This window comes from Rhinoraja longicauda, chromosome 7, assembly GCF_053455715.1.
Source record: "Rhinoraja longicauda isolate Sanriku21f chromosome 7, sRhiLon1.1, whole genome shotgun sequence".
Taxonomy (NCBI): domain Eukaryota; kingdom Metazoa; phylum Chordata; class Chondrichthyes; order Rajiformes; family Arhynchobatidae; genus Rhinoraja; species Rhinoraja longicauda.
Genome location: NC_135959.1, coordinates 8,639,135 through 8,654,853, shown reverse-complemented (window position 1 = coordinate 8,654,853; position 15,719 = coordinate 8,639,135). Strand labels below are relative to the sequence as shown.

The 15,719-nt window shown below is 47.5% G+C and overlaps 1 pseudogene; it reads right to left on the bottom strand.

Moving 5' to 3' along the window:
* Positions 1-714: 714 nt before the first annotated feature.
* The window catches only part of LOC144595422 (interleukin-13 receptor subunit alpha-1-like), a 34,167-nt pseudogene continuing 19,162 nt past the window's right edge, over positions 715-15,719 (bottom strand).

Below are 15,719 nucleotides of genomic sequence, written 5' to 3'. Positions count from 1 at the left end.
CTTGAGTTTGGCGCCAGACACAACTATACCTCGCGCTCCCGCATCCCGTGACTCGTTAGCCCAACCGAGGGTTCGAGACCCCCCGCTAATCCGTATGTCCCTACAGTATAAGATTATTAAGGGGTTGGACACGTTAGAGGCAGGAAACATGTTCCCAATGTTGGGGGAGTTCAGAACAAGGGGCCACAGTTTAAGAATAAGGGGTGGGCCATTTACAACTGAGATGAGGAAAAACTTTTTTAGTCAAAGAGGTGTGAATCTGTGGAATTCTCTGCCTCAGAAGGCAGTGGAGGCCAATTCTCTGAATGCATTCAAGAGAGAGCTGGATAGAGCTCTTAAGGATAGCGGAGTCAGGGGGTATGGGGAGAAGGCAGGAATGGGGTACTGATTGAGAATGATCAGCCATGATCACATTGAATGGCGGTGCTGGCTCGAAGGGCCGAATGGCCTCCTCCTGCACATATTGTCTATTGTCTATTGTCTATTGTCCAACACAAAGGCTGCATGGTGGCGCAGGTGTTGAGTTGCTGTCTTACATCGCTTGCAGTGCCAGAGACCCGGGAGTCCATCCTGACTATGGGCGCGGTCTGGACGGAGTTTGTACGTTCTCCCCGTCACCGCGTGGGTTTTCCTCCCACACTCCAAAGACGTACAGCTTTGCAGGTTAATTGAATTCACTGGATGTTTTCAAGAGAGAGTTAGATATAGCTCTGATTTTGGAAGATCAGCCATGATCATATTGAATGGAGGTGCTGGCTCGAAGGGCCGAATGGCTGACTCCTGCACCTATTTTCTATGTTCCAGGCTCTAGTCTTCAACAATAACTGTGACACATTCTTTGGGGTCTTCCGTCTCCAGGTGATTAGCGTCAATCCACTGCTGCGCAAAACAAAAGGAGGTATCATTACACACCATGGTTAATGTGGCAAGGGGTTTGTGACCAACACACCAAGTTATCAGGTATTGAAAACATCCAGTGAATTCAATAACTTACAATACAGCAAAATTGAAATTGTTTCTCCCTGTTTACCGCGTGTGTTTTCTTGGGCTACTCCCATTTCCCCCCACACTCCAAAGACGTACAGGTTTGTATGTTTATTGGCTTCTGTAAATTGTCCCCCAGTGTGCAGGATCAAACTAGTGGGCCGAAGGGCCTGTTGCAATGCTGCATCTCTAAAAATAAAAATAAAATCTCCAGTCAGGTATCTTGGATCTCTATATCTTCAGGTTATTTTTGTTCAGTTTAGTTTAGTTCAGTTTTGTTTAGAGATGCAGCAGAGAAACAGTTCCGTTGGCCTACTGAGTCCAAGCCGCCCATCAATCACCTTGTTAAGGTATTTATTCACAAAATGCTGGAGTAACTCAGCAGGTCAGGCAGCATCTCAGGAGAGAAGGAATGGGCGACGTTTTGGGTCGAGACCCTTCTTCAGACTGATGTCAGGGGAGGCGGGACAAAGGAAGGATTATAGGTGGAGACAGGAAGGCAGTGGGAGGTCTGGGAAGGGGGAGGGGAAGAGAGGGACAGAGGAACTATCTAAAGTTGGAGAAGTCTGGAGCAGCGGATGCAATATATGAGGTTGGAGGAGGTGCAGGTGAACCTCTGTCTCACCTGGTTAAGCCAAGTTTATGCTCTCCCACTTCTGCATCCACTACCTACACACTTGGATCAACTTACAGAGGCCAATTAACCGAAAAACCCGCTCAATTTTGGGATGTGGGAGGAAACTGGAGCACCCAGAGGGCCACGGTCTAAGAATAAAGAGGGAACCATTTAAAACTGAGGTGAGGAAAAAAAACTTTTTCACCCAGAGAGTTGTGAAATTGTGGAATTCTCTGCCACAGAGGGCAGTGGAGGCCAATGCACTGGATGAATTTAAAAGAGAGTTAGATAGAGCTCTAGAGGCTAGTGGAATCAAGGGATATGGGGAGAAGGCAGGCTCAGGTTACTGATTGGGGATGATCAGCCATGATCACAATGAATGGCGGTGCTGGCTCGAAGAGCCAAATGGCCTCCTCCTGCACCTATTTTCTATGTTTCTATGTTTTTTTATGAAATTCACCCGATCACAGGGAAAATTTGCTAACTCCACTCAGAGAGCACCCGAGGTGAGGATCGAACCTGTGTCTCTGGCGCTGTGAGGCAGCAGATCTACCAGCTACACCACTGTGCCGCCCTTTTCGCAGAGCTATGCAATTCCACACTACCCCAAATATATTCCGCCATCCCGGCCCCATTTCCCGGGAATCTATTCCGTCACACATGCTTTTCAACATCTCCTGTCCCTGAAGATTCCCATGGCCTTAGGGGCAGGGGTTTAAAATGCATACCCAACCCCAGATAAAGGCACACAAAGTGTTGGAGTAACTCAGCGGGTCGGGCAGCATCTCTGGGGAACATGGATAGGTGACGCTTTGGGTCGGGGCCCTCTTTCAGGCATGGGGCCCTCTTTCAGGCACGGGGCCCTCTTTCAGGCACGGGGCCCTCTTTCAGGCACGGGGCCCTCTTTCAGGCACGGGGCCCTCTTTCAGGCAGACTGTATTGAGGGGGGGCACAAAATGCTGGAGTAACTCAGCAGGTCAGGCAGCATCTCGGGAGAGAAGGAATGGGTGACGTTTCCATAAATACGCCACCCATTCCTTCTCTCTCTCGAGATGCTGCCTGACCTGCAGAGTTACTTCAGCATTTTGTGCCTACCTTCGATTTAAACCAGCATCTGCAGTTTTTTTTTCTACATGTATGGGGGGGGGGGTGTTAGGGTGATGGGGAATGGGACAAAGCTGGCAAGTGCTAGGAGACTACAGGTGAGGGGAGAAGGGGGTTGGTTGGCAGACGGGTGGGGTAAGGAGACAAAAGGTTGTCAGATAAAGAGAGAAGTGGAGGAGTGAAATGTAAAGCAATGAGGCGAGAAGGAATGAAGTCAACGCTCCCCCCATCCGTATCCACCTATCACTCGTGTGCAGGAAGGAACTGCAGATGCTGGTTTATACCGAAGATGGACACAAAATGCTGGAGTAACTCAGCGGGTCAGGCAGCATTTCTGGAGAAGATGGATAGGCGACGTTTCGGGTCGGAACCGGAGAAGTCTGAAGAAGGGTTCCGAGCCGAAACGTCACCTATTCCTTTTCTCCAGAGATGCTGCCTGACCCGCTGAGTTACTCCAGCATTTTGTGTCCATCTTCACAGAGTCTAGCTGGGGCGGTTTCAGAGAAGATGTTTCCACCAGTTGGAAAGTCTCGGACCAGAGGGCACAGCCTCAGAATAAAAGGACTTTAGAGACACAACGCGGAAGCAGGCCCTTTGGCCCAACGAGTCCTTGTCTCGTCCTCGCCCCTCCTCCAGCTTTCTCCCTCACCTTCCCACACGACAATCAGTCTGAAGTAATGTCCAGACCTGAAACGCCGCCTGTCCAATCCCCTCCCCAGAAGCCGCCTGACCCGCTGAGTTCCTTCAACACTTTGTCCTTCGCTCAGGATCCCAGCATCTCCAGTCTCTGGTCTCTCTGAAAGTCTACTGTAGTTCGTTACCTGAAATTCCCCATTATATTTCTCAAACAGACCACGAAACTTCTGTTTGGGGTCAGGGATGGGTTCACACAGGTGTTCCAGTAAGTTGTAGCTAGAATAAAAATATCCAAATAGAGTGAATTAATTTAAAAAAACCATTTCCATCAATCCATATGTCCCTTTGATTCAAATGGCTCGGACAGACACAATTTATATTAATTTAGTTTAGTTTTTTAATTCATTGTCACGGGTACCAAAATGCTTTTGTTGCGTGCTAACCAGTCAGCGGAAAGACAATACATGGTTACAATCGAGCCAGTTACATGATAAGGAAATAACGTTTAGTGCAAGGTAAAGCTAGTAAATATAGTCCGAGGGTCACCAATGAGATAGACGGGAGTTCAGGACTGCTCTCTAGTTGTGGAAGGATGATTCAGTTGCTTGATAACAGCTGGGAAGAAACTGTCTCTAAATCTGGAGCCCTCATGTGCTGTGTGATATATCTATTCCGATAACAGGGATGTGTTTCGTTAAACTGGAGGAATAGCACTTCATATTCCCCTTGGGTAGCTTACATCCCAATGGTATGACCATTGAATTCTCCAATTTTAGGTAACCACAAACCACAAATTACTTATTATCCCACCCCCCTTTTCTCTCTCCCCCCCCCCCCCCCACTCCCCCATGCCCCACCTGGATTCTCACCTTCCACCTACATTCCTTCCTCCAGCTTCACAATTTGCGACTCTTCCATCCTTTTGTCTCACACCTTCTGTCTTTTCATCACTGGCCTTTGTCCAACCATCTTCCTTTCAACCCCTCCAGCTACCTATTACCCGCCAGGCTTTATCCTGCCCCTCCTCACTTTTTCCTGCTCCCCCACACCCCATTCCCCCACAATCAGTCTTAAGGAGGGTCCTGACCCGAAACTCACCCATTCATAGTCATGCAGTCATACAGCATGGAAACAGGCCCTTCGGCCCAACCTCCCCACCCCAACCAACATGTCCCATCTGCAATAGTCCCGCCTTTAGCTATTTGGCCATATCCATAAACCTAGCCTGTCCGTATACCTGTCCAAATGTTTCTTAAACATCATGATAGTCCCTGCTTCAACAATCCCCTCCGCCAGCTCGCTCCATACACCAACCACACTTTGTGTCAAAAAATTGCCCTTCAGGATCTTTACCCCCTCACCTTAAACCTATGTCCTCTGGTTCTCGATTCCCCTGCTTTGGGTAAAAGACTCTGTGCATTTACCCGATCTATTCCTCTCAAAATCGTGTTGACCTCTATAAGATCTTCCCTCATCCTCCTGCACTCCAAAGAATAAGGTCCTAGCCTGCTCAACCTCTCCCGATTGCTCAGACCCTCGAGTCATGTTCTTCAGCGATGTTGCCTGACCCGTGTTTCCTATTCCTGTGTATAATGTCCATCCCTATAATTTGTCCTGAACGGCGTGGTACAAGGCTGCTCCTCCCGGTCGAGAGGAACCTAATTTGTCTCGTTTCCTCACTGTTTACTTTAGTTTAGAGATGGAGCGCGGAAACAGGCCCTTCGGCCCACCGAGTCCGCACCGACCAGCGATCCCCGCACACTAACATTGTCCTGCACACACTAGGGACAATTTAACATTTACCCCAAGCCAATTAACCTGCAAACCTGTACGTATAAGATTATTAAGGGGTTGGACACGTTAGAGGCAGGAAACATGTTCCCAATGTTGGGGGAGTCCAGAACAAGGGGCCACAGTTTAAGAATAAGGGGTAGGCCATTTAGAACTGAGATGAGGAAAAACTTTTTCAGTCAGAGAATTGTGAATCTGTGGAATTCTCTGCCTCAGAAGGCAGTGGAGGCCAATTATCTGAATGCATTCAAGAGAGAGCTAGATAGAGCTCTTAAGGATAGCGGAGTCAGGGGGTATGGGGAGAAGGCAGGAACGGGATACTGATTGAGAATGATCAGCCATGATCACATTGAATGGCGGTGCTGGCTCGAAGGGCCGAATGGCCTCCTCCTGCACCTATTACCTATTGTCTATTGTCTATTGCCTATTGTCTATTGTCTTTGGAGTGTGGGAGGAAACCGAAGATCACGGAGAAAACCCACGCAGGTCACGGCAAACTCCATACAGACAGCACCCGTAGTCGGGGTCGAACGCGGGTTCCTGGCGCTGTAAGGCAGTGGCTCTACTGCTGCGCCACCGTGCCACCTATGCACTGTCTCTATGCAAATTCTCTCTCTTAGCGTGTGAAGCCAGCTCCCATTTGAAATCCTTAATAGAACTTTCATTGTTAGACTTGTGAAACTCTGTGTACTTTGGGCCATTGCCAGATCTACTAACTGTGACTATCATTAATCATTTAGTTCTTTTTATTCACAAAATGCTGGAGTAACTCAACAGGTCAGGCAGCATCTCGGGAGAGAAGGAATGGGTGACGTTTTGGGTCGAGACCCTTCTTCACCCATTCCTTCTCTCCCGAGATGCTGCCTGACCTGCTGTGTTACTCCAGCATTTTGTGAATAAATCGATTTGTACCAGCATCTGCAGTTATTTTCTTATATTAATCATTTAGTTCTTGCAGCTCTGGACCCAACCAGCGATTAGCATTATCCCACATTTTTCTCTCGGAGTCAATTAACCTCAAAAACCTGAAGATAGGTTCAAAAAGCTGGAGTAGCTCGACGGGACAAGCAGCATCTCTGGAGAGAAGAAATGGGTGACGTTTCCAGTCGAGACCCTTCTTCCGACCCGATACGTCACCCATTCCTTCTCTCCAGAGATGCAGTCTGTCCTGCTGAGTTACTCCAGCTTTTTGTGTCTATCCTCAGTTTAAACCAGCCTTTTCCTACAACCTAAAAACCCGTACGTCTTTGGAGAATGGGATGAAACCGGAGCACCCGGAGAAAACCCGCGCAGGTCACGGGAAGAATGTACGAGAAAGAAAGATGTGGCCCACTGCGGAGCCGGGAGAGGGAGGGGACCATTGAAACATGGAAAAATAGGTGCAGGAGTAGGGCACCGCCATTCAATATGATCATGGCTAATCATCTAAAATCAGTACCCCGTTCCTGCTTTTTCCCCCATATCCCTTGATTCCTTTAGCCCTAAGAGCTAAATCTAACTCTCTTTTGAGAACATCCAGTGAATTGGCCTCCACTGCCTTCTGTGGCAGAGAATTCCACAGATTAGCAATATGGCTGAAAAAAATGTTTTTCCTCATCTCAGTCCTAAACGGCCTACCCCTTATTCTTAAGCTGTGACCCCTGGTTCTGGACTCCCCCATTTTTCGTGCATCTAGCCTGTCCATTCCCTTAAGAATTTTTATGTAAGTCACCGAAACCAGCCCCTGCTCCCCCCCCCCCCCCCCCCCCCCCCCCCCCCCCCAAAGACCGGGACTATTGAACCACTGAACCAGCGATTCACCAGGAAGTTGCCTGGTTTGGAGGACTTTAGCTATGGAAAGAAATTGGATGGGGAAAGGGTTCATTTTCGCTGAAGACGTCATTAGCGCAATGGTGGTGCAGGGGTAGAGTTGCTGCCTTACAGCGCCAGAGACCCGGGTTCGATCTGGCTGCTGTCTGTACGGAGTTTTGTACGTTCTCCCTGTTACTACGTGGGTTTTCTCCGGGTGCTCCAGTTTCCTCCCACACTCCAATAGACAATAGACAATAGATGCAGGAGTAGGCCATTCGGCCCTTCGAGCCAGCACCACCATTCAATGTGATCATGGCTGATCATTTTCAATCAGTACCCCATTCCTGCCTTCTCCCCATACCCCCTGACTCCGCTATCCTTAAGAGCTCTATCTAGTTCTCTCTTGAATGCATTCAGAGAATTGGCCTCCACTGCCTTCTGAGGCAGTAAATTCCACAGACTTACAACTCTCTGACTGAAAAAGTTTTTCCTCATCTCTGTTCTAAATGGCCTACCCCTTATTCTTAAACTGTGGCCCCTGGTTCTGGACTCCCCCAACATTGGGAACATGTTTCCTGCCTCTAACGTGTCCAACCCCTTAATAATCTCATATGTTTCGATAAGATCCCCTCTCATCCTTCTAAAGATGTACAGGTTTTCAGGTTTAAATGGCTTGGGTAAAGAAATTGAAAGTTGCCCCTAGTGTGTCGGATAGCAATAGTGTTTCGGGTGATCGCTGGTCGGCGCGGTCTCGGTAGGCCAAAGGGCCTGCTTCTGTGATGTTTCTCTGAAGTCTAAAGAGAAGGAGGCTGGGGGCTAACCAGATTGAAGTACATACGATTAGGAAAGGCATAGTAACAGCTGGGTGCCTGGTAACAGCTGGGAAGAAACTGTCCCTGAATCTGGAGGTGAGCCTTTTCAACCATAGCCACCATATTCCAGTGGTCGAGCTATCAAAATCAACAGGACATGGGCTTACGGTGGGAAGACGTCATTTTAAAAGGGGTTCAATTTTTGTATTTTTCCAGAGAGAGTGGTTGATAACTGAAAAGCGCTGTCAAAGAAGGTGGTAGAAAAAGATAGAAATACTATATTAGTTTAGTTATTATTATTATTATTATTGTCATGTGTACGAAGGTACAGTGAAAAGCTTTTTTGTTGCGTGCTATCCAGTCAGTCAGCTAATAGATCTGTCCACAGTGTACAGATACAGGATGAAGGGAATAACATTTAGTGCAAGATAAAGTCCAGTAAAGTCCAATTAAATGTGGACCCAAAGTGCTGGAGTAACTCAGCGGGCCAGGCAGCATCACTAGAGAAAAAGGATGGGTGACGTTTCAGGTCGAGACCTTTCTTCAGACTGAGAGTCGGGGGAAAGGGAAACGAGAGATATAGGCGGTGATGTAGAGAGGTGTGGAACAAATGGATGAAAGATGTGCAAAGATATGTAACAATGATAAAGGAAACTGGCCACTGTTAGCTGTTTGCTAGGTGAGAACGAGAAGCTGGTGCGACTTGGGTGGGGGAAGGGATGAAGAGAGAGTGGGAATGCCGGGGTTATTGGAGTTAGAGAAATCAATATTCATACCACTGGGCTGTAAGCTGCCCAAGTGAAATATGAGATGCTCTCTTTCTCCAATTTGCATTTAGCCTCACTCTGACAATGGAGGAGGCCCATCTCATCTACGTCGACCAAGATGTTCACCAGAGTTCTGTTATAGACAATAGACAATAGACAATAGGTGCGGGAGTAGGCCATTCGGCCCTTCGAGCCGGCACCGCCATTCAATGTGATCATGGCTGATCATTCTCAATCAGTACCCCATTCCTGCCTTCTCCTCCTCAGTCTGAAGAAGGGTCTCGACCCGAAACATCACCCATTCCTTCTCTCCCGAGATGCTGCCTGACCTGCTGAGTTACTCCAGCATTTTGTGAATAAATCGATTTGTACCAGCATCTGCAGTTATTTTCTTATATATATATTCTCCCCAAACCCCCTGACTCCGCTATCCTTAAGAGCTCTATCATTGAGCTCTGTTAATTTGCTTGCGTTTGGCCCAAGACTCTCTAATCCTTTATCACCCATCTAATGAGTTTGAGTTTCAGCTTAGTTTATTGTCACATGTACCGAGGCACAGTGTAAAGCTTATGTTGCGTGCTAACCAGTCAGTGGAAAGACGATACACACGATTACAATCGAGCCATCCACATTGTACAGATACCCGATAAAGGAAATAACGTGAATAACGTTTAGTGCAAGATAAAGTCCCGTAAAGTCTGATCAAAGATAGTCCGAGGCTTTCCAATGAGCTAGATGGTAGGTCAGAAGTGCTCTCTTGTTGGTGAGAGCACAGTTCAGATGCCTGGTAACAGCTGGGAAGAAACTGTCCCTGAATATGGAGGTGTGCCTTTTCAAACTTCAGTACCTCTTGCCTGGCGGGAGAGGGGAGAAGAGGGAGTGACCGCGATGAGACTGGTCCTTGATTATGCTGAGGCAGCGTGAGGTGTAGATGGAGTCAATGGATGGGACATTTAGGAGACATTGAGATGGAGAGCATTGGAAATTCAACTGGATTCCTCCCACATCTCAAAGACATGCAGGAATGTCGGTAACTGTCCCGCTGTAAATTGTGTGCAGGGAGTGGATGAAAACGTAGGATAACATGGACCTAGTGTGAGCGGTTGGCGTGGACTCAGTGGGACGAGGGGCCTGTTTCCATGCCGTATCTCCCTGAAAGAAGGTCATGTTCCCCACATACTGCAGTCATGTGCCTATACACTGTAAATGGCTCGATTGTAATCCTGCATTGTCTTTCCGCTGAGCGGATGGCACGCAACAAAAGCTTTTCACTGTACCTCAGTACACGATGATAATAAAGTGAACTGTAACTGTAATTTCCAAGCCCCTTGGTGAGAACGCACCTGGAGTATTGTGTACAGTTTTGAACTCCTAATCTGAGGAAAGACATTCTAGCCTTGGAGGGAGTACAGAGAAGGTTCACCAGATTGATCCCTGGGATGGCAGGACTTTCATATGAAGAAAGACTGGATAGACTCGGCTTATACTCGCTGGAATTTAGAAGACTGAGGGGGGATCTTATTGAAACACATAAAATTCTTAAGGGGTTGGAGAGGCTAGATGCGGGAAGATTGTTCCCGATGTTGGGGAAGTCCAGAACCAGGGGTCACAGCTTAAGGATAAGGGGAAGTCTTTTAGGACTGAGATAAGAAAACATTTCTTCACACAGAGAGTGGTGAGTCTGGAATTCTCTGCCACAGAAGGTAGTTGAGGCCAGTTCATTGGCTATATTTAAGAGGGAGTTAGATGTGGCCCTTGTGGCTAAAGGGATCAGGGAGTATGGAGAGATGGCAGGTACAGGTTACTGAGCTGGATGATCAGCTATGATCATATTGAATGGCTCGAAGGGCCGAATGGCCTACTCCTGCACCTAATTTCTATGTTTCTAAGTTTCTATGAGTGTATAAGCATAAATGAACAAGAAACTTACTTTCGACAAAAGAAAATTAGCAGCAACACCATCACAACTATGACAATTGTGGCCGCTATTAGGCTTTTCACCGTCACGTCATCTGTCTGTTTTTCTGCAAATAACAAAAATCAAATTTACCATTAGCTGGAATAACTTATTGCCGTATCTCCCTCTAAAGTGCGGTACTGTGGCACAGTGGGTGGAGTAAATTGCCTCACAGCGCCAGAGACCTGGGTTCGATCCTGACCTCGGATGCTGCCTGTGTGGAGTTTGCACGTTCTCCCAGTGACCCCGTAGGTTTCTTCCGTGTGCTCCGGTTTTGTCCCATGTCCCACGTCCCAATAGTTGTACAGGTTTGTAGGTTAATTGGCTTGGGTAGAATTGCAAATTGCCCCTCGTGTGTTGGACCGTGTGTCGGCGATGATCGCTGGTGGGCACGGACTCGGTGAGCGGAAGAGCCTGTTTTTCTGTGCTATAATATCGTGCGTGTTTGCAAGTTAATTGGCTTCCGTGAAATTGTCCCAAAGAGTAGGGAGTGGATGTGAAAATGGGTTAACATAGAACTAGTGTGAACTGGTGATTGATGCTTGGCATGGACTCGGTGTGCCGAAGGGCCCGTGTCGACGTGATCTCTTTCAATCAACCAAAAGATCAGACAACTTTATGCAAACATAGCATAACAAAATATGAAAACCAACTTCTAAGCTGATGAAATGTCCCAACCCAAACTGCTTACATCTCTGACGTTGAAAGCAAGACTTTCATTGTGCCTCAACCCAATGCCTTTTATGCGACAGTACATCTTAGTACAGATTACAGACACCTCTGAAGTATTAAAACCTAGATTGACGTACATCAGTCTATAGCTTCGCACGAACTTTTATATACCGATGAGCCAAAACATTATGACCACTGACAGGTGAAGTGAATAACAATGGTTATCTTGTTACAATGGCACCTGTCAAGGGGTGGGATATATTAGGCAGCAAGTGAACAGTCAGTTCTTGAAGATGACGTGTTGGATGCTGGAGAAATGGGCAGGAGTAAAGACCTGAGCGACTTTGACAAGGGCCAGATGACTGGGTCAGAGCATCTCTGAAACGGCAAGGCTTGTGGGGTGCTCCCGGTCAGCAGTGGTGAGTACCTACCGACAGTGGGCCGAGGAGGGACAAACCACAGACCGGCGACATGGTGTTTAGCGCCCAAGGCTCATCAATGCACGAGGGCAACGAAGGCTATCCCGTCTGGTCCGAACCGTCTGTGGGAAGATGACAAGCCGGCGGAGGGAGTGTGATGCTCTGGGCAATGTTCTGCTGGGAAACCCTGGGTCCAGCCATTCATGTGGACGTCAATTTGACACGTGTCACCTACCTAAACATCGTTGCAGACCAGGTACACCCCTTCATGGCAATGGTATTCCCTGATGGCAGTGGCCTCTTTCAGCAGGATATTGCGCCCTGCCACATTGCACACGTTGTTCGGGAACGGTTTGAGGAACATGATGAAGGAAGTGTTCACGGTGTTGCCCTGGCCTCCAAATTCTCCAGATCTCAATCCGATTGAGCATCTGTGGGATGTGCTGGATCGACAAGTCCGATCCACGGCGGCTCCACCTCGCAACGTACAGGACTTGAAGGATCTGCTGCTGATATTTTGGTGCCAGATACCACAGGACACCTTCAGGGGTCTGGTAGAGTCCACGTCTCGGCGCTGTTTTGGCGGCACATGGAGGACCAACAGCATATTAGGCAGGTGGTCATAGTGTTTTGGCTGATCGGTGTATCTGTAACAGCGGCAGCAGTGGAGTTGCTGCCTTACAACACCAGAGGCCTGGTTGGTTTCAATCCTGGCTAAGGCTGCTGTCTGTACGGAGTTTGTATGTTCTCGTTGTGACCTGCGTGGCTTTTCTCCGGGAGCTCCGGTTTCCTCCCACACTCGAAAGACGTGCAGGTTTGTAAGCTAATTGGCTTCTGTAAATTGTAAATTGTCCCTAGTGTGTGTCTCTGGCATCCGCCCATCTGCCGGAGGGGATGGCGTGGCTTGGCGTTGTCCTGCTTGGAGAGGGGGATTTTTCCTTGTGTGACTGACTAGGCCTATCCAATAGACAATAGGTGCAGGAGTAGGCCATTCGGCCCTTCGAGCCAACTCCACCATTCAATGCGATCATGGCTGATCATTCTCAATCAGTAACCCATTCCTGCCTTCTCCCCATACCCCCTGACTCCGCCATCCTTAAGAGCTCTATCTAGCTCTCTCTTGAATGCATTCAAATAATTGGCCTCCACTGCCTTCTGAGGCAGAGAATTCCACAGATTTACAACTCTCTGACTGGAAAAGTTTTTCCTCATCTCCGTTCTAAATGACCTACCCCTTATTCTTAAACTGTGGCCCCGGTTCTGCACTCCCCCAACATTGGGAACATGTTTCCTGCCTCTAACGTGTCCAACCCCTTAATAATCTTATATGTTTCGATAAGATCCCCTCTCTCGTTCCGCGACAGTCAGGTATCCCTTCCACAGTTTCCACAGGTGAGGCTGTCTCTGGTCGTTGTTCTGAGGAGTCCGTGGCTGCCGTCTTTGACCATATGGCAGCCTTGGCGCCTGTGCCCCAGGGTCTTGGACCACAAGCTGTCGTGATGTTTCATGCCCGCCTGAAATCTGTAAATTGTAAATTGTCCCTAGCGCGTGTAGGATAGTGTTAATGTGTGGGGATCGCTGGTCGGCGCAGGCTCAGTGGGCCTAAGGGCCTGTTTCCGCGCTGTATCTCTAAACTGATCTGAAAAAAATGCACTTTTCTGTCTATAAGAGTATAAGCAGGGCCTGTCCCACTGAGTTACTCCAGCATTTTGTGTCTATCAAAGTGTTTATAAAATTGGTTTAGTTCCGTTTAGTGTAGTTTAGAGATGCAGCATGGAAACAGGCCCTTCGGCCCACCGATTCTATGCCGACCACCAGTCATCCCATGCAATCGTTCTACCCTTCAGATGAGGGGCAATTCACAGAAGCCAATTAACCTCCGAACCTGTACGTCTTTGGAATGTGGGAGGAAAGCAAGGCATCTGGAGAAAACCCACACGGTCACAGGGAGAATGTGCAAATTCCGTACAGACAGCGTCCGTAGTCAGGATCGCAACGCCACTGCTGTGCCACTGTGCCGCCCGGTGATGTGTACATCACTGAACTTGTGCACAAGGCAATAGACTTGACTTGACATTGTGTAAATACTACAGGGAAAAGTAACAACATGGAATGTATCATGATGACCAAGAGACAATATTATATCATAACACATATCATAATCTCCCCCTTCTATCGTGGGTAGACTGACTCTCCCACTAGTGGAAACATCCTCTCCACATCCACTCTATCCAGGCAAATTATACCCTGAATTGTCAGCTTTTATACCCTTGAAATCGTGTGCATTCTCTAATTTCTTATCAGCAATCTCAATACATTCTCGAAACCGCTAAATACCTAATAAAATGACATGCATTTCAATCCATTAGTTTGTTTAGTTTAGTCTATTTTAGAGATACAGCGTGGAAGCAGGGATGCTGCCTGTCCCACTGAGTTACTCCAGCATTTTGTCAGTCTTTCGTGTAAACCAGCATCTGCAGTTCCTTCCTGCACATGATTTCAAGACTGTCCCTTGTCTGCCTGCCATTAATCCCACCATTCCCTGTTTATCCATCTGCTTAGTGGAAACATCTTCTCCAGATCCACTCTATCTAGCTGATGAGGGGAGACCGCATTGAAACTTAGCGAATCGTGAAATGCTCGGGTAGAGTGGGTGTGGAGAGGATGTTTCCACTAGTGGGACAGTCTAGGACCAGAAGCCATAGAGTAAATGGATGTACCTTTAGAAAGGAGCTGCCTTACAGCGCCAGAGACCTGGGTTCAATCCTAACCATGGGTGCAGAGTTTGTACGTTCTGTACGGAGTTTGTACGTTCTCCCCATGACCTGCGTGGGTTTTCTCCGTGATCTCCGGTTTCCTTCCAAATTCCAAAGCCCCACAGGTAAATGGCTTGGTGTCATTGTAAATTGTCCCTGGTGCATGTGGGATCGTGTAAGTGTGCGGAGATCGCTGGTCGGTGCGGACTCGGTGGGCCGAAGGGCCTATCTCTAAACTGTATCTCTAAATTAAACTATATAACTATATAACTATATAACTATATAACTGTATCTCTAAACTAAACTAAAGTAAACCTAAAATGTTCCCTTACCTGTAGTGACCGAGTCAGTCCAGTCACTCCACATCAAATCTCCCGGGTTACCAAGGAAGTGTTCAATTCTTGCCCTCACTTGCACGGTGAAGCTTTTGGACTGATCATTGATATCCCACTTTGGCGTGTTGAGATCTTCGATCTGAAACAAGCCAAAAATCATTGCAACAGCAGCTTGGCCAGTGTAGTATTGCAGGAAGAATTACTCCTTAGTAAAGTCCAGGTAGGTTAGGAACCGTTTGTTGAGGGTGTGGATATGGCGTAGAATGGAGTGAAGTAGGGGTCTGAGGAAGGGTCTCGACCCGAAACGTCACCCATTGCACGTCTTCGTAGTGTTGCAGGTGTTAATATAATGAAATATCAATGATCAATACAATGATAGGTGCAATGTGATTAAATAGTTGAGCTCCTAAAACAACAACCAGCCAAATAACTACCACTTAGCTTTGAATTTAATTCAAATTTAATCACATTTAATCAAATTTAATTACATTTAAGATGCAAACATTCACATTTGACCTCTTGGCAACAGAAACTGCTCTGAGATCTTTGGTTTCCTCCCACACTCCAAAGTTGTATAGTTTTTAAGTTAATTTACTTGGAATTAGTGTAAATTGTCCCTAGTGTGTGTAGGCTAGTGTTGCCGTTTAGGGGTCGCAGGACAGTGTGGACTCGTTGGGCCGAAGGACCTTTATCTGCGCTGTATCTCTAAACAAAACTAAACAGAAACATGCCTTTGGCCCACTGAGTCCACACTGGCCATCTCTCTTTCTAGTGTAGGAAAGAACTGCAGATGCTGGTTTAAATCAAAGGTAGACACCATGTTATAGGAAAGATGTCAAGCTGGAAAGGGTACAGAGAAGGTTTACGAGGATGTTGCCAGGACTAGAGGGTCTGCACTACAGGGAGAGGTTGAGCAGGCTGGGACTCTATTCCTTGGAGCGCAGGAGGATGAGGGGTGATCTTATAGAGGTGTACAAAATCATGAGAGGAATAGATCGGGTAGATGCACAGAGTCTCTTGCCCAGACTCGGGGAACCAGTGGACATAGGTTTAAGATGAAGGGGGAAAGATTTAATAGG